At 43.6% G+C, this 18,819-nt stretch overlaps 1 protein-coding gene and 1 long non-coding RNA gene across 2 annotated transcripts in view; one reads left to right on the forward strand and one right to left on the reverse strand.

Moving 5' to 3' along the window:
• Positions 1-18,819, forward strand: part of LOC112266197 (1-phosphatidylinositol 4,5-bisphosphate phosphodiesterase eta-1) — a 330,113-nt gene that overhangs the window by 254,052 nt on the left and 57,242 nt on the right. The window lies entirely within an intron of this gene.
• LOC121839112 lies at positions 637-4,109 on the reverse strand. Its single transcript, XR_006078713.1, has 4 exons — positions 3,873-4,109; positions 3,498-3,635; positions 1,490-1,599; positions 637-1,177 (listed from the first exon to the last, which is right to left on the reverse strand). It is a non-coding gene; the product is annotated as an uncharacterized LOC121839112 (long non-coding RNA).

Here is an 18,819-nt window from a genome sequence, read left to right on the forward strand (position 1 = left end):
GAGTGTCAGAGATTTATGATACAGCAGAGAGAACAATCCTTCTAGACTTCATGTTAGACCTACTATTATACAGTAGAGAACAGTCCATCTAGACTCCATGTTAGATCAACTATTATACAGTAGAGAACAGTCCTTCTAGACTCCATTTTCAAATGAACTATTATACAGTAGAGAACAGTCCTTCTAGACTTCATGTTAGATCTACTATTATACAGTAGAGAACAGTCCTTCTAGACTCCATTTTAGATAAACTATCATACAGTAGAGAACAGTCTTTCTAGACTCCATATTAGATCAACTATTATTTAATAGTGTGACATTTTCTCTGTTTATCCACTCGTATGTTTAGAATAATGCTGCTTTTCTAATATCCAACTTGGTTGGATTCATGCGAGTAACTGATTGACTGTACAGTACATGGGAGGAATCAACACTCTGTATAAGCATTTTCCCAGTACACCCAGAACATTGCTCTGGGAACCAAAAGGAGTATCTCAGTTTCAAGGTAAGAAGCCTGGTGTGGTATCAGTAAGTCTCATGCAGGAACCAACCGTGCTGATATGAATTGTTTGTTTCGCAGTATAAAGGGTCTCAAATCAAATCAAACTTTATTTCTCACATGCTCCGAATACAACAAGTGTAGACTTTACCGTGAAATGCTGACTTACAAGCCCTTAACCAACAGTGAAGTTCGGGAAGAGTTAAGAAATATATTTAGCAAGTAGACTAAACTAAAAAGTAATAATAATAAAAATTAACATCAGGATTGTATTGAGTCAGTGAACCTTTGTGACTGTGATAATAAATATTGATTTCCTTTGAATTTGAGTCCTTAGTGGTGAATTTCCTCAACAACAGACAGAACAGTCCTTCTCTTATCAAGTCATTGTATTGTTATTGCATATTTTTTTATTATAATGTATTCTACATTTGTATTGTTACATATTGTATGTAGTTGACAAGGTAAATTGAATAAGCAGAAAATATGTACGATATACTGAGCATAATCCTATTTAGCAGTTCAGAGAGTACAGAGGATGAATCCTATTTCTCACAGATCCATCTGTATTTATAGGAACAGTCATAGTCCCACCATTCTCCTGTGTCTGATGACCAGGAGTAGAAATACACACAGTTCTCTGCTCCACCACCATTAGGCTCTTTACTGTTCCAATACCTGTAGGAAACAACACAGAAATACTGTTCCAATACCTGTACATAGAATCAGGCTGTCCACTGTTCCAATACCTGACTAGGAGAAACAACACAGAATCAGGCTGTCCACTGTTCCAATACCTGTAGAAGAAACAACACAGAATGAAACAAAACACAGAATCAGGCTGTCCACTGTTCCAATACCTGTAAAAGAAACAACACAGAATCAGACTGTCCACTGTTCCAATACCTGTAGAAGAATCAGGCTGTCCATTCTGAACCTACTTCTCCAGACAGTGATGTCATAGTGACACAGAATTCATTAATGTCTTACTTTGTGGTCAGTGGTGTGTCGTCCACCCATTTCCAGGTCCCCTCAGTAACAGAGTCAGTCAGACCAATCCAGACATAGTTCTTTACCCCGCATAACCAATTGACAAATGTCTGTAGATGTGGAAGAGAGACAACATTGTTAATACCTGCCATTTCTACTCGCTGTCTCGCTCCCTCTGTCTCTCTCTCTGTCTCTCTCTGTCTCTCTCCCTCTGTCTCTCTCTCTCTGTCTCGCTCCCTCTGTCTCTCTCTCTCTGTCTCTCTCTCTGTCTCTCTCTCTCTGTCTCTCTCTCTCTGTCTCTCTCTCTCTGTCTCTGTCTCTCTCTGTCTCTCTCTCTCTGTCTCTCTCTCTCTGTCTCTCTCTCCTCTCTCTCTCTCTCTGTCTCTCTCTCTCTGTCTCTCTCTCTCTGTCTCTCTCTCTCTGTCTCTCTCTCTGTCTCTCTCTCTCTGTCTCTCTCCCTCTGTCTCTCTCTCTCTGTCTCTCTCTCTCTGTCTCTCTCTGTCTCTCTCTGTCTCTCTCTCTCTGTCTCTCTCTCTCTGTCTCTCCTCTGTCTCTCTCCCTGTCTCGCTCCCTCTGTCTCTCTCCCTCTGTCTCTCTCTCTCTGTCTGTCTCTCTCTCTGTCTCTCTCTCTCTGTCTCTCTCTCTGTCTCTCTCTCTCTCTCTCTGTCTCTCTCTCTGTCTCTCTCCCTCTGTCTCTCCTCTGTCTCGCTCCCTCTGTCTCTCTCTCTCTGTCTTCTTGTAGCAACAGGTCACACATCTTTGGTATTTCACTCAATATATCCAAGAGTATTTCAAAATTGGTTTTTTTTTTTTTCAAATTCTTTGTGGATCTGTGTAATCTGAGGGAAATATGTGTCTTCTAATATGGTCATACAATTGGGCAGGAGGTTAGGAAGTGCAGCTCAGTTTCCACCATATTTTGTGGGCAGTGTGCACATAGCCTGTCTTCCTTTGAGAGCCATGTCTGCCTACGGCGGCCTTTCTCAATAGCAAGGCTATGCTCACTGAGTCTGTACATAGTCTGTACATAGTCAAAGCTTTCCTTAAGTTTGGTCAGTCACAGTGGTCAGGTATTCTGCCTCCGTGTACTCTCTGTTTAGAGCCAAATAGCATTCTAGATTTTTGTTATTTCTTTCCAATGTGTCAAGTAATTATAATTTAGTTCTCTCATGATTTGGTTAGGTTTAATTGTGTTGCTGTCCTGAGGCTCTGTGGGGTCTGTTTGTGAACAGAGCCCCGGGATCAGCTTGCATTGGGGACTCTTCTCCAGGTTAATCTCTCTGTAGGTGATGGCTTTGTTATGGAAGGTTTGGGAATCGCTTCCTTTTAGGTGGTTGTAGAATGTAACAACTCTTTTTTGGATATTGATAATTAGCGGGTATCAGCCTAATTCTGTTCTGCATGCATTATTTGGTGTTTTACGTTGTACACAGAGGATATTGTTTGAAGAATTCTGCATGCAGTCTCAATTTGATGTTTGTCCCATTTTGTGAAGTCTTGGTTGGTGAGCGGCAACCTCACCAGACCTCACAACCATAAAGTGCAATAACTGGATAACAGATTCAAATATTTTTTGCCAGATCCTAATGGGTGTGTCAATTTTATGTTCCTTTTGATGGCCCTTCTTGCCTTGTCTCTCAGATCCTTCACAGCTTTGTGGAAGTTACCTGTGGCGCTGATGTCTAGACCGAGGTAAGTATAGTTTTTTTGTGTGCTCTAGGGCAACAGTGTCTAGATGGAATTTGTAATTGTGGTCCTGGCGACTGGACCTTTTTGGAACACCATTATTTTTGTCTTACTGAGAGTTGTTGTTGGTGTTGCTGTAGGCCCTCCTCGGTTGGTGACAGAAGCACCAGATCATCAGCAAACATTTGACTTCAGATTCTAGGATGGTGAAGACCGGGACTGCAGACTGCTCTAGTGCCCTCACCAATTCTTTGATATATATGGAGAGGGAGGGTATTAAGCTGCATCCCTGTCTCTCTCTCTCTCTACCACACACACACACCTGTTGTTCTTGGCTCTTGATGACCACCAGGTGTGCTCCTCTATTTCTGCAGTCCTGTCTGCTCTCCTCCCAGGATTTTTTTCTCAGTAGAGACGTAGTAACAACTGCTACCAAGCTTCTTCCATCCTCGAGGACACACTATAAGTTGAACATTTCCTGCTTTAGTCACTTTATTACAACATTTAATTAAATATCAATCAAACACTCAAGGAAGACAGGACACTAACTAATGGACAGTTTGGAAGTCGGACTTTGTTTCACACATTTTTCATTTAAATATTTCCTTTAATGTAAGTTGAATTGCCTGTTTATAAGTGACGTGTGAACAGATACAGAGACTGTGAAACAGAACAGTCATTAGACAATTTGACTCACCTTTCTCAACTAAAGATTGTTTCAGACGTTCTGTCTCTTTCTGTAGCTGGTCTCTCTCTTTGGTCAGGGTGTTGTAACTGGTCTGTAGCTGGTCTCTCTCTTTGGTTAGGGTGTTGTATCTGGTCTGTAGCTGGTTTCTCTCTTTGGTCAGCGTGTTTTTGCTAGTCTGTAGCTGGTCTCTCTCTTCGGTCGGGGTGTTGTTGCTAGTCTGTAGCTGGTCTCTCTCTTCAGTAAGGTTGTTTCTCTCTTTCAGTAAGGTTGTTTCAGGTCTGTAGCTGGTCTCTCTCTTCAGTCAGGGTGTTGGAACTGGTCTGTAGCTGGTCTCTCTCTTCAGTCAGGGTGTTGGAACTGGTCAATTGGTTCCTCTCTGTGAAATAATACAACCAATGAACAAGGTAACAGTGGAATTTGGTGTCTGTTCTGAATGTAATTGACTGGAATGTAAATGTAATTGAACCGTGGTCATTACACCACTGATGATGAAGAATGTTTGAGTGAGAACAGATCAAACTCACGGTAGAGAAACAGGCCTATGATCCCAGCCAGTAGGAGAACACACAGCAGCCCCAGACACACTGCAGCAGCTCCAGAGTATCTCTTCCACCACTGACAAGACCTGAAGAACAAATCATTACCATAAAAACTTGCTGTATTTGTGTCTAATTTTGTGTCCATTTGCTGTTTGAATCACTGAGGGAAATACACAAGATTGACAAGGGACAGAACACCAAAACTGAGTTCCAGAACCTCACATATTCTACTGCTTGACTTCCAGAACTTCTTACAGAATATTGGCTTAAACATAGTGCAGAGTTCAGGCACCCAAAATGATTGCCGGCACCTATTTAATTCTAAATCATACTTAATTTGTTATTTGCTTCGTAAACAACAGACTTTTCCAACAATGCAGAGTTAAAGATACAACATTTAAAATAGTGACACAATAAATAAATACACAGTGAATGAACAAAGAAGAATAACAAGTCTAAATAACATGGCTACAGTGCATTTGGAAAGTTTTCAGACCTCTTGACTTTCTCTACATTTTGTTACGTTACAGACTTATTCTAAAATGGATTCAATTGTTTTTTCCCTCATCATCCATAAACATTGTCTTCATCAATCTACACACAGAGCCTTTTTGATACAATGTTCACTAGTATTCGAGCAACAGCAACAACTCTTATGCTAGTGAACGGGTCAAGATTTCCTTCCTGACTGGCTGCCTCCGTGCAGCTCGGCTCGTCTCTCTCCAGAGGAGAGGCAGCGGTGAATCAGCACTAGAAGCTGCCTATACTGTGGCCAGGTTGGTCACTTTGTCTCCACTTGTTCCCTGCGTCCAGCAAAAGTGGTGGCTCGGCAGTAGTGGGGGACCTACCGTTGAGCCAAATCGCCTGCCTGCGTCCTCATGTGGCAGAGCCAGGTTCTTCCCCTGCCTGCTCTCATCGACTCATGCACCGACAAGCGTTTCCTGGACCGTGGTGTCGTTACCCAGTTGGGCCTGGAAACTGTTCCACTCGATTCACCCCTCGATGCCAACGCTCTCAAAGGACAGGTCCTCGTCCATGTCTGGGAGAGGACCGTCCCTGTCATCCTGCATCTCTCTGGAAACCACCAGGAAAGGATCACTTTCCACATAATCGACTGTCCTCACTCTCCCCTGGTTCTTGGCCATCCATGGTTAAAGTTGCACAACCCTCAGATCGACTGGAACGCTGGAAGGGTAACCACGTGGAGTTCATTTTGTCACTAGAATTGTCTACATTCTGCCCTTGCCCCTGCCTTGTCTGTGCCCCAGTCCAATCCAGAACCTCCGGACCTGTCATCAGTTCCTCCAGAGTGTCACGATCTAGCTCCTGTGTTCAGCAAGCACCACGCCCTGTCGCTGCCGCCTCATCGGCCGTACGACTGCACCATCGACCTCCAGCCTGGAGCTCCTCTCCCCTGTAGCCAGTTGTATAACCTCTAGTTAAGACTCTATTAAAAAACATCTTGTTCTCTACCTAAACTCTTGCCCCCGAGCAGAAGGCCATGGAGTGGTACATCCAGGATTCCCTGGTTGCAGGACTTATCAGGCCTTCTTCCTCCCCGGTGGGTGCTGAGTTTTTCTTTGTGAAGAAGGATGGGTCACTGAGGCCGTGCAAGTAACTTGATTATGCCATTCTTAGTGCAAATTTAGACAAAATAAAAAGACCTAGCTAAGACAAAGTCAAACAGTTCCTTTAAAAATTGTGATTCATAGACTTCCGTGGGCTGAATAACATCACAGTGAAGAACAAGTATCCTTGCACACTCATCAGTTCTGCTTTTTCCCCCCTCCATAGTGCCACTGTGTTCACCCAACTGGACCTCCGGAATGGCTACCACCTTGTGCGCATCAGAGAGGGGGACGAGTGGAAAACTGCTTTTAACACACCACTTGGCCACTTTGAGTATTTGGTCATGCCTTTAGGTCTTACTAACGCCCCTGCTGTTTTCCAGAACCTGGTCAATGATGTGCTGAGGGATGTGATTGGACGCTTCGTTTTTGTCTTTGTGGATGACGTTCCGATTTTTTTCTAAGGACCCTGAGTCTCACCAGCAATACTTTCGCCAAGTTCTCCAATGGCTTTTTGTCAAAGCTGAGAAATGTGAGCTTCCTCTGTGTCTTTCCTGTGTTGTATTATTGCACAGGGGGAGTTACGTACGGACCCCACCAAGACATGACAGTCACAGAGTGGCCTACGCCCTCTAATCCGAAGCAGATATAGCATTTCCTGGGGTTTGCCAATTTTTACAGACGTTTCATCCTCAACTACAGTCGTCTGGCAGCACCTCTCACCACTCTCACCTCCCCCTCCACTCCGCTCCACTGGACCCCTGAGACAGAGGCAGCGTTCCTGGAACTCACCGCTTCACCTCCACTCCTCACTCAGCCAGACCCAGAACTATAGTTCATCATGGAGGTGGATGCCTCCGACACCGGGGGAGGTGTTGTTCTGTCCCACTCTGATCAGAAGCTCCAAAAATGTGCATTCTTTTCCCGTAAGCTCTCACCTGCAGAGAGGAATTTTGACGTCGGTAATTGGGAACTGCTGGCAGTTAAGCTGGCAGTTAAGCTGGCTCTTGAGGTTTGGTGTCACTGCCTGGAGGGCTCTGTCACCCCCCCCCATTCATCGTGTGGACTGACCATAAAAACCTGTCCTACATCCAGACCGCCAAACGTATGAACTCCCGACAAGCCAGATGTTCTTCAACGGTAGATTCAATTTCACACTTACTTATCGCTCCGGTTCTAGGAATACCAAGCCTGACGTCCCGCCAGTTAACCGCCGACAACATTGGTTCCGAACAGTATCATGTTGTGGGGGTGCTTTGCTGCAGGAGGGACTGGTGCACCCTCATAAAATAGGCTGGCATCACGAGGAAAGAAAATTATGTGGATATATTGAAGCAACATCTCAAGACATCAGTCAGGAAGTTAAAGCTTGTTCACAAATGGGTCTTCCAAATGAACAATGACCCCAAGCATACTTCCAAAGTTGTGGCAAAATGGCTTAAGGACAACAGAGTCAAGGTATTGGAGTGGCGATCACAAAGCCCTGACCTCAATAACATAGAAAAGTTGTGGGCAGAACTGAAAAAGTGTGTGAGAGCAAGGAGGCCTACAAACCTGACTCAATTACCCCAGATCTGTCAGGAGGAATGGGCCAAAATTCACCCAACTTATTGTGAGAAACTTGTGGAAGGCTACCCGACAAGTTTGACCCAAATTAAACAATTTAAAGGCAATGCTAACAAATACTAATTGAGTGTATGTAAACTTCTGACCCACTGGGAATGTGATGAAAGAAATAAAAGCTGAAAGAAATCATTCTCTCTACTATTATTCTGACATTTCACATATATATATATATATATGAAAAATCTGAAATGTCTTTATTCAATAAGTCTTCAACCACTTCAATCTAAATAAGCTCATGAATCATTTGCTTAACATGTCAGTAATAAGTTGCAATGAATCACATTGTGTGCAATTATAGTGATAAACCCTCTAGAGTCTAAGCCGGGGGAGGTGGGGGAGGGTTTGAGCCGGGGTGGTGGGGGAGGGTTTGAGCCGGGGGTGGTGGGGGAGGGTCTGAGGCATGGGAGATGGGAGGGTCTAAGCCGGGGGAGGTGGGGGAGGGTTTGAGCCGGGGGTGGTGGGGGAGGGTTTGAGCCGACATATGGAATTGTTTCAAGATACCAAGGATTATTTAGCTATTTGAGTTTATAATTTTAAGTACAATTTTTTTTTTTATGATTGCATGATGCATTGTATTTGGCATTTCTGCTATTAGCCAATAGAAACACATTGAACAGCAGATAGTCATTACTGCTATTAGCCAATAGAAACACATTGACACATCTTGTACTTCCGGCGCCGACAGAGATGGCCGCCTCGCTTCGCGTTCCTAGGAAACTATGCAGTTTTTTGTTTTTTTACGTGTTATTTCTTACACTAGTACCCCAGGTCATCTTAGGTTTCTTTACAGACAGCCGAGAAGAACTACTGAATATAAGATCAGCGTCAACTCACCATCAGTACGACCAAGAATATGTTTTTCGCGATGCGGATCCTGTGTTCTGCCTTACAACCAGTGTAACCGAGTGGATCACATGCAGCGACCAAAAAAAAAAACGACTCAGAAAAAGAGGGAAACGAAGCGGTCTTCTGGTCAGACTCCGGAGACGGGCACATCGTGCACCACTCCCTAGCATTCTTCTTGCCAATGTCCAGTCTCTTGACAACAAGGTTGATGAAATCCGAGCAAGGGTAGCATTCCAGAGGGACATCAGAGACTGTAACGTTCTTTGCTTCACGGAAACATGGCTAACTGGAGAGACGCAATCCGAAGCGGTGCAGCCAGCGGGTTTCTCCACGCATCGCGCCGACAGAAACAAACATCTTTCTGGTAAGAAGACGGGCGGGGGCGTATGTCTTATGGCCAACGTGACATGGTGTGATGAAAGAAACATACAGGAACTCAAATCCTTCTGTTCACCTGATTTAGAATTCCTCACAATCAAATGTAGACCGCATTATCTACCAAGAGAATTCTCTTCGATTATAATCACAGCCGTATATATCCCCCAAGCAGACACATCGATGGCTCTGAACGAACTTTATTTAACTCTCTGCAAACTGGAAACGATTTATCCGGAGGCTGCATTCATTGTAGCTGGGGATTTTAACAAGGCTAATCTGAAAACAAGACTCCCTAAATTTTATCAGCATATCGATTGCGCAACCAGGGGTGGAAAGACCCTGGATCATTGTTACTCTAACTTCCGCGACGCATATAAGGCCCTGCCCCGCCCCCTTTCGGAAAAGCTGACCACGACTCCATTTTGTTGATCCCTGCCTACAGACAGAAACTAAAACAAGAAGCTCCCACGCTGAGGTCTGTCCAACGCTGGTCCGACCAAGCTGACTCCACACTCCAAGACTGCTTCCATCACGTGGACTGGGAGATGTTTCGTATTGCGTCAGACAACAACATTGACGAATACGCTGATACGGTGTGCGAGTTCATTAGAACGTGCGTTGAAGATGTCGTTCCCATAGCAACGATTAAAACATTCCCTAACCAGAAACCGTGGATTGATGGCAGCATTCGTGTGAAACTGAAGGCACGAACCACTGCTTTTAATCAGGGCAAGGTGTCTGGTAACATGACTGAATACAAACAGTGCAGCTATTCCCTCCGCAAGGCTATCAAACAAGCTAAGCGCCAGTACAGAGACAAAGTAGAATCTCAATTCAACGGCTCAGACACAAGAGGTATGTGGCAGGGTCTACAGTCAATCACGGACTACAGGAAGAAACCCAGCCCAGTCACGGACCAGGATGTCTTGCTCCCAGGCAGACTAAATAACTTTTTGCCCGCTTTGAGGACAATACAGTGCCACTGACACGGCCTGCAACGGAAACATGCGGTCTCTCCTTCACTGCAGCCGAAGTGAGTAAGACATTTAAACGTGTTAACCCTCGCAAGGCTGCAGGCCCAGACGGCATCCCCAGCCGCGCCCTCAGAGCATGCGCAGACCAGCTGGCCGGTGTGTTTACGGACATATTCAATCAATCCCTATACCAGTCTGCTGTTCCCACATGCTTCAAGAGGGCCACCATTGTTCCTGTTCCCAAGAAACCTAAGGTAACTGAGCTAAACGACTACCGCCCGTAGCACTCACATCCGTCATCATGAAGTGCTTTGAGAGACTAGTCAAGGACCATATCACCTCCACCCTACCTGACACCCTTGACCCACTCCAATTTGCTTACCGCCCAAATAGGTCCACAGACGATGCAATCTCAACCACACTGCACACTGCCCTAACCCATCTGGACAAGAGGAATACCTATGTGAGAATGCTGTTCATCGACTACAGCTCGGCATTCAACACCATAGTACCCTCCAAGCTCGTCATCAAGCTCGAGACCCTGGGTCTCGACCCCGCCCTGTGCAACTGGGTACTGGACTTCCTGACGGGCCGCCCCCAGGTGGTGAGGGTAGGCAACAACATCTCCTCCCCGCTGATCCTCAACACTGGGGCCCCACAAGGGTGCGTTCTGAGCCCTCTCCTGTACTCCCTGTTCACCCACGACTGCGTGGCCATGCACGCCTCCAACTCAATCATCAAGTTTGCGGACGACACAACAGTGGTAGGCTTGATTACCAACAACGACGAGACGGCCTACAGGGAGGAGGTGAGGGCCCTCGGAGTGTGGTGTCAGGAAAATAACCTCACACTCAACGTCAACAAAACTAAGGAGATGATTGTGGACTTCAGGAAACAGCAGAGGGAACACCCCCATCCACATCGATGGAACAGTAGTGGAGAGGGTAGCAAGTTTTAAGTTCCTCGGCATACACATCACAGACAAACTGAATTGGTCCACTCACACAGACAGCATCGTGAGGAAGGCGCAGCAGCGCCTCTTCAACCTCAGGAGGCTGAAGAAATTTGGCTTGTCACCAAAAGCACTCACAAACTTCTACAGATGCACAATCGAGAGCATCCTGGCGGGCTGTATCACCGCCTGGTATGGCAACTGCACCGCCCTCAACCGTAAGGCTCTCCAGAGGGTAGTGAGGTCTGCACAACGCATCACCGGGGGCAAACTACCTGCCCTCCAGGACACCTACACCACCCGATGCTACAGGAAGGCCATAAAGATCATCAAGGACATCAACCACCCGAGCCACTGCCTGTTCACCCCGCTGCCATCCAGAAGGCGAGGTCAGTACAGGTGCATCAAAGCTGGGACCGAGAGACTGAAAAACAGCTTCTATCTCAAGGCCATCAGACTGTTAAACAGCCACCACTAACATTGAGTGGCTACTGCCAACACACTGTCAATGACACTGACTCTACTCCAGCCACTTTAATCATGGGAATTGATGGGAAATGATCTAAATATATCACTAGCCACTTTAAACAATGCTACCTTATATAATGTTACTTACCCTACATTGTTCATCTCATATGCATACGTTGATACTGTACTCTATATCATCGACTGCATCCTTATGTAATACATGTATCACTAGCCACTTTAACTATGCCACTTGGTTTACATACTTATCTCATATGTATATACTGTACTCGATATCATCTACTGTATCTTGCCTATGCTGCTCTGTACCATCACTCATTCATATATCCTTATGTACATATTCTTTATCCCCTTACACTGTGTATGACAGAAGTTTTTTTTGGAATTGTTAGTTAGATTACTTGCTCGTTATTACTGCATTGTCGGAACTAGAAGCACAAGCATTTCGCTACACTCGCATTAACATCTGCTAACCATGTGTATGTGACAAATAAAATTTGATTTGATTTGATTTGAATAGCAGATTCACTACGTGGAACAACAGGTAGTCATTACTGCTATTAGCCAATAGAAACACATTGAATAGCAGATTCACTACATGGAACAACAGATAGTCCTTACTGCTCTTAGCCAATAGAAACACATTGAATAACAGATAGTCATTACTGCTATTAGCCAATAGAAACACATTGAATAACAGATAGTCATTACTGCTATTAGCCAATAGAAACACATTGAATAACAGATAGTCATTACTGCTATTAGCCAATAGAAACACATTGAATAACAGATTCACTACATGGAACAACAGATAGTCATTACTGCTATTAGCCAATAGAAACACATTGAATAACAGATAGTCATTACTGCTATTAGCCAATAGAAACACATTGAATAACAGATAGTCATTACTGCTATTAGCCAATAGAAACACATTGAATAACAGATAGTCATTACTGCTATTAGCCAATAGAAACACATTGAATAACAGATTCACTATGTGGAACAACAGATAGTCATTACTGCTATTAGCCAATAGAAACACAATGAATAACAGATTCACTACATGGAACAACAGATAGTCATTACTGCTATTAGCCAATAGAAACACATTGAATAACAGATAGTCATTACTGCTATTAGCCAATAGAAACACATTGAATAACAGATTCACTACATGGAACAACAGATAGTCCCCAGAAACATCAGAAGGAAGTTTGTTCTGAAGTGTCCTCTATCTGAGATACTAGAAAGATCAGGACACATGTTATTATTATATTGCATGTATTTATCCCCTTATAAATGATCTCCATATATATGTCCACTAAATATATATATATATACACTTCCATTCACTTGTTTTTTAGTGGTACTGGGGACCTTCAGAGTCGTGTGAGGCTTGTGTCCTAAATGGAGAATCACGTTTGTTAGAGTCTCATCTTTCAATAGAGCATAATAGTTTGTAGGTTATAATAGTTCGGACGCTATGTAAGATTTTGTGACCGATGTTCATGACCGATTCCCTTTTTGTACGGAATACAGGGGGGCAATCCAACACAACACATTACTTCTCTCAACATTTTTAATCATAGTGGTGGCTGCATCATGTTAACAGTATGCTTGTCATTTTTAAGGACTGGGGAGTTTTTCAGGATAAAATAAAATCATAGAATTGAGCTAAGCACAGGAAATATCCTAGAAGAAAACTTGTTTCAGTCTGCTTTCCACCAGACAACCTACAACACAAGGCCACATCTACACTGGAGTCTGTTCCAGTCTGCTTTCCACCAGACAACCTACAACACAAGGCCACATCTACACTGGAGTCTGTTCCAGTCTGCTTTCCACCAGACAACCTACAACACAAGGCCACATCTACACTGGAGTCTGTTCCAGTCTGCTTTCCACCAGACAACATACAACACAAGGCCACATCTACACTGGAGTCTGTTCCAGTCTGCCCACCAGACAACCTCAACACAAGGCCACATCTACACTGGAGTCTGTTCCAGTCTGCTTTCCACCAGACAACCTACAACACAAGGCCACATCTACACTGGAGTCTGTTCCAGTCTGCTTTCCACCAGACAACATACAACACAAGGCCACATCTACACTGGAGTCTGTTCCAGTCTGCTTTCCACCAGACAACCTACAACACAAGGCCACATCTACACTGGAGTCTGTTCCAGTCTGCTTCCCACCAGACAACATACAACACAAGGCCACATCTACACTGGAGTCTGTTCCAGTCTGCTTTCCACCAGACAACCTACAACACAAGGCCACATCTACACTGGAGTCTGTTCCAGTCTGCTTTCCACCAGACAACCTACAACACAAGGCCACATCTACACTGGAGTTTGCAAAGTTACAGTTGTGATTGAAATCTGCTTGCAAACCTATGGTAAGACTTCAAAATGGTTGCCAACTAATGATCAACAACCAATTTGACAGAGCTTGAAGAATTTTGAAAATAATAAATGGGCAAATATTGCACAATCCAGGTGTACAAAGCTCTTGAGACTTACCCAGAGACTCACAGCTGTAATGACTCTTAGAGACTTACCCAGAGACTCACAGCTGTAATCGCTGCCAACGGTGATTCTAACACGTATTGACTTGGGTGTGAATATTTATGTAAATGAGAAATGTGTGTGTGTGTGTGTGTGTCAGTGTCGAGTATTACACCAGGTTAACTGTTACCTGAATGTTGATCACCAACCTTCTTGCAGGTCATGATGGGTCTTTCGTTGTTGTATATTTGATCATTAATATCCATGGTCTCTATTTTATTTCTTTTTTTGCCACTAAATCCATCGCAGTTTTCATAGATTTCCTCAGACATCTTTACAAACGTGTGTTGAAATGCAGTAACTTCTACTGTTGTATCTTCTACTGTATCTTCTGTACTGTTGTATCTTCTACTGTTGTATCTTCTACTGTTGTATCTTCTACTGTTGTATCTTCTACTGTTGTATCTTCTACTGTTGTATCTTCTACTGTTGTAACTGTTGTAAAGTCTGCTGTTATCTCAGTTGTAGGTTCCTGTCTGTTCACTGCACAGCTGGAGTCTCTGTGTGACTCAGTCTAATGTCAGAGACAGTTTTAACAGTCAACCTCATTAAAGGGGAAACTGTCTAACCAATAGTACGACACTAACCAACACCATGTGACCACAGACTTAGAATCATGTTTGTTTATCACAGTGAAGATTAGTTTGTATATTTAGTTCATATTAGTTTAGTTTACCACAGTGAAGATTAGCTGTGTAATTAGTTGTATATTAGTTTAGTTTACTACAGTATAGATTAGTTTGTATATTTAGTTTATATTAGTTTAGTTTACAACAGTGTACATTAGCATTGAAGTGACAATATATTCACGTGGAGTAAAATGGGACCCTGTGAATTCACACGTCAACAGAGCATGAGTCTGGTTTTGAGAGGTTACGTAGCACTACACAGCTGATTCTAGTAATCAAGGCTTGAGAATGAATTAATAATGATCTTTGTAGTGTTGTGTCAAAAACTAAAACGTGCACACCTTGGGGTTCCCAGGACCGAGTTTTGGGAAAAGCTGTGTTACTTCAATGGCCATGTAGACTTTTATAAACTATGTCTCCTGTGTGACATGGACACCAGAGATAATAGTTATTCAGAGATGTATGTCTTTCTCAGAGAGGGCCTGAGATCTATATTTACTGTCTCCTGTGTGACATGGACACCAGAGATAATAGTTATTCAGAGATGTCTCTATCTTTCACAGAGAGGGCCTGAGATCTATATTTACTGTCTCCTGTATGACATGAACACCAGAGATAATAGTTATTTAGAGACCTTTACTCACACTTCTCCTTTCCTCTTCCGGGTAGGGAGGGGGACTAAATGTCTCTCTCTCCTTCCATATCTGTCTCGCTGTCTCTCTCTGTATCTCCCTCTCATACTGCTACAACCTGATAGCTGCAGGATCTAAACAGCAGAGAAGTCTAGTCTAACTCTTCACACTGCTACAACCTGATAGCTGCAGGATCTAAACAGCAGAGAAGTCTAGTCTAACTCTTCACACTGCTACAACCTGATAGCTGCAGGACCTAAACAGCAGAGAAGTCTAGTCTAACTCTTCATACTGCTACAACCTGATAGCTGCAGGATCTAAACAGCAGAGGAGTCTAGTCTAACTCTTCATACTGCTACAACCTGATAGCTGCAGGATCTAAACAGCAGAGATGTCTAATGTTTTCTCTGCTGTCTCAGTGAGGAGAGTTATTCAGAGATATGTGTTAGACTGTATGTGTGCATCTGTCTCAGAGGGGTTTCAGTGGTGATGTCATTCACACCATTTGAAACTCAGTCAGTCCACTTCCTGTTATATTTTAAGCAGTGGTTTAATCTGAGACTCTGATGTGATGTTGAAAACAGCAGCAGGATGAACAGTAGCTCAATGCAAGACGGTGAACTCACAAAGAATAACTGCTGTCTCCTTTGTGACATGGACAACAGAGATAATAGTTACTCAGAGATGTCTCTGTCTTTCTCAGAGAGGGCCTGAGATCTATATTTACTGTCTCCTGTGTGACATGAACAACAGAGATAATAGTTATTCAGAGATGTCTCTGTCTTTCTCAGAGAGGGCCTGAGATCTACATTTACTGTCTCCTGTATGACATGAACAACAGAGATAATAGTTATTCAGAGATGTCTCTATCTTTTTTTCAGGGAGGGCCTAAGGTCTACAATTACTCTCACTTCTCCTTCCCTCTTCCTCATTATCTATCTACATCAAAACAAGCTGGCAGACAATAAGTGCACAAAACACTACCAGCTCACTGTTTATCTGAGGATAAGAAGTGTGAAGGAGTCCTGTGTGTAATTCCTTCCTTCCCACATCAGTAATATCAGGGGGGGTGTGTCTGAGGAGTCCTGTGTGTAATTCCTTCCTTCAGCAGTAATAAGGGGTGTGTCTGAGGAGTCATCAGCAGTAATAAGGGGTGTGTCTGGGAGTCCTGTGTGTAATTCCTCCCTTCAGCAGTAATAAGGGGTGTGTCTGAGGAGTCCTGTGTGTAATTCCTCCCATCAGCAGTAATAAGGGGTGTGTCTGAGGAGTCCTGTGTGTAATTCCTCCCTCCTTCAGCAGTAATAAGGGGTTGTGTCTGAGGAGTCCTGTATGTAATTCCTCCCTTCAGCAGTAATAAGGGGTGTGTCTGGGGAGTCCTGTGTGTAATTCCTCCCTTCACTAGCAATAAGGGGTTGTGTCTGAGGAGTCATGTGTGTAATTCCTCCTTCAGCAGTAATAAGGGGTGTGTCTGGGGAGTCCTGTGTGTAATTCCTCCCTTCACTAGCAATAAGGGGTTGTGTCTGAGGAGTCCTGTGTGTATTTCCTCCCTTCAGCAGTAATAAGGGGTGTGTCTGGGGAGTCCTGTGTGTAATTCCTCCCTTCACTAATCATAAGGGGTTGTGCCTGAGGAGTCCTGTGTGTAAATCCCCTGTTCCTTTACCAGTAAGTGTGTGTGTGTGTGTGTGTGTGTGTGTGTGTGTGTGTGTGTGTGTGTGTGTGTGTGTGTGTGTGTGTGTGTGTGTGTGTGTGTGTCTGTGTGTGTGTGTGTGTGTGTGTGTGTGTGTGTGTGTGTGTGTGTGTGTGTGTGTGTGTGTGTGTCCTGTTCCTTTTACAGTAATAAGGGGTGTGTCTGAGGAGTCCTGTGTGTAGTTCCTCTCTTCCTTCACCAGTAATAAGGGTGTGTGTGTGTGTGTGTGTGTGTGTGTGTGTGTGTGTGTGTGTGTGTGTGTGTGTGTGTGTGTGTCCTGTTCCTTTACCAGTAATAAGGGTGTGTGTGTGAATAGGAGAGAGAGAAAGAGGAAGTGAGAGGTTGAAAATGTGTTCTTGGTTACCATCCATGTCTCGGTCATTTCCCCAGACCAGCTGTTGTCAGGGAAGCCTCCAGTGGGGGTAAAGGTTACAGTCTACACACCTCACACTCTCACATACACACCCTCACACACTCACATACACACCTCACACTCTCACATACACACCCTCACACACTCACATACACACCTCACACTCTCACATACACACACCTCACACTCTCACATACACACCCTCACATACACATACTCACATCTCACACACACACATACACACACTCACATACACACACTCACATACACACACTCACACTGTGTGTGTGTGTGTGTGTGTCAACCAACCAAAGACAAATTCTTCACCCCCCTCCACCACCCCTTTCACTCAATCAAACCCTGCCTCTCTTCACCCCCCCCACCCCCCCCACCCCCACCACCCCCACCATCCCCCCCCACCCCCACCACCCCCACCACCCCCACCACCCCTTAAAACCCCAGGTTTTAAGACGTTACTAGAGTAATTCCGTGGACTATCTATAGAGCAGCATACCACAAAGGAGACCCCCCCGCCCAGATGATCATTAATTCCCCTGCCAGTGATGGTTTTGTACAGCCTACCGTGGCTTCCCGAGAACCTACTAGACTTCATGTTAGATCAATTGTTATACAGCAGAGAACCCTACTAGACTTTATATAGTAGAGAACAGTCCTTCTAGTTGTCAGATCAACTGTTATAACAGTAGAGAACAGTCCTTCTAACAGTCCTTCTAGAGAACAGTCCTTCTAGACTCCATGTTAGATCAACTGTTGTTAGATCAACTATTATATAGTTGGGAGGAATCAACACTCTGTATAAGCATTTTCCCAGTACACCCAGAACATTGCTCTGGGAACCAAAAGGAGTATCTCAGTTTCAAGGTAAGAAGCCTGGTGTGGTATCAGTAAGTCTCATGCAGGAACCAACCGTGCTGATATGACTTGTTTGTTTCGCAGTATACTATTATATAGTAGACATCTTAGTTCATTGTATTGTTATTGTATATATTTTGTTTTATTTTCATTATCTTGGTTATATCATGTGTTTGACAAGGTAAACTGAATAAGCAGGAAGTAGTTTGTTATTGGATAGAAGCTAAAGGAGCAACCAAACTGTATCTACCATGTAACATACTGTATCTACCATGTAACATACTGTATCTACCATGTGACATACTGCATTGTAACATACTGTATCTACCATGTAACATACTGTATCTACCATGTAACATACTGTATTGTAACATACTGTATCTACCATGTCAGATACTGTATTGTAACATACTGTATCTACCAAGTAACATACTGTATTGTAACATACTGTATCTACCAAGTAACATACTGTATTGTAACATACTGTATCTACCAAGTAACATACTGTATTGTAACATACTGTATTGTAACATACTGTATATACCATGTAACATACTGTATTGTAACATACTGTATCTACCATGTAACATACTGTATTGTAACATACTGTATCTACCATGTAACATACTGTATTGTAACATACTGTATCTACCATGTAACATACTGTATTGTAACATACTGTATTGTAACATACTGTATTGTAACATACTGTATTGTAACATATTGTATTGTAACATACTGTATCTACTGTGTAACATACTGTATTGTAACATACTGTATCTACCATGTAACATACTGTATCCACTATGTAACATAC

The sequence above is a fragment of the Oncorhynchus tshawytscha genome, linkage group LG13 (genome assembly GCF_018296145.1).
Source record: "Oncorhynchus tshawytscha isolate Ot180627B linkage group LG13, Otsh_v2.0, whole genome shotgun sequence".
Classification (NCBI taxonomy): Eukaryota; Metazoa; Chordata; class Actinopteri; order Salmoniformes; family Salmonidae; genus Oncorhynchus; species Oncorhynchus tshawytscha.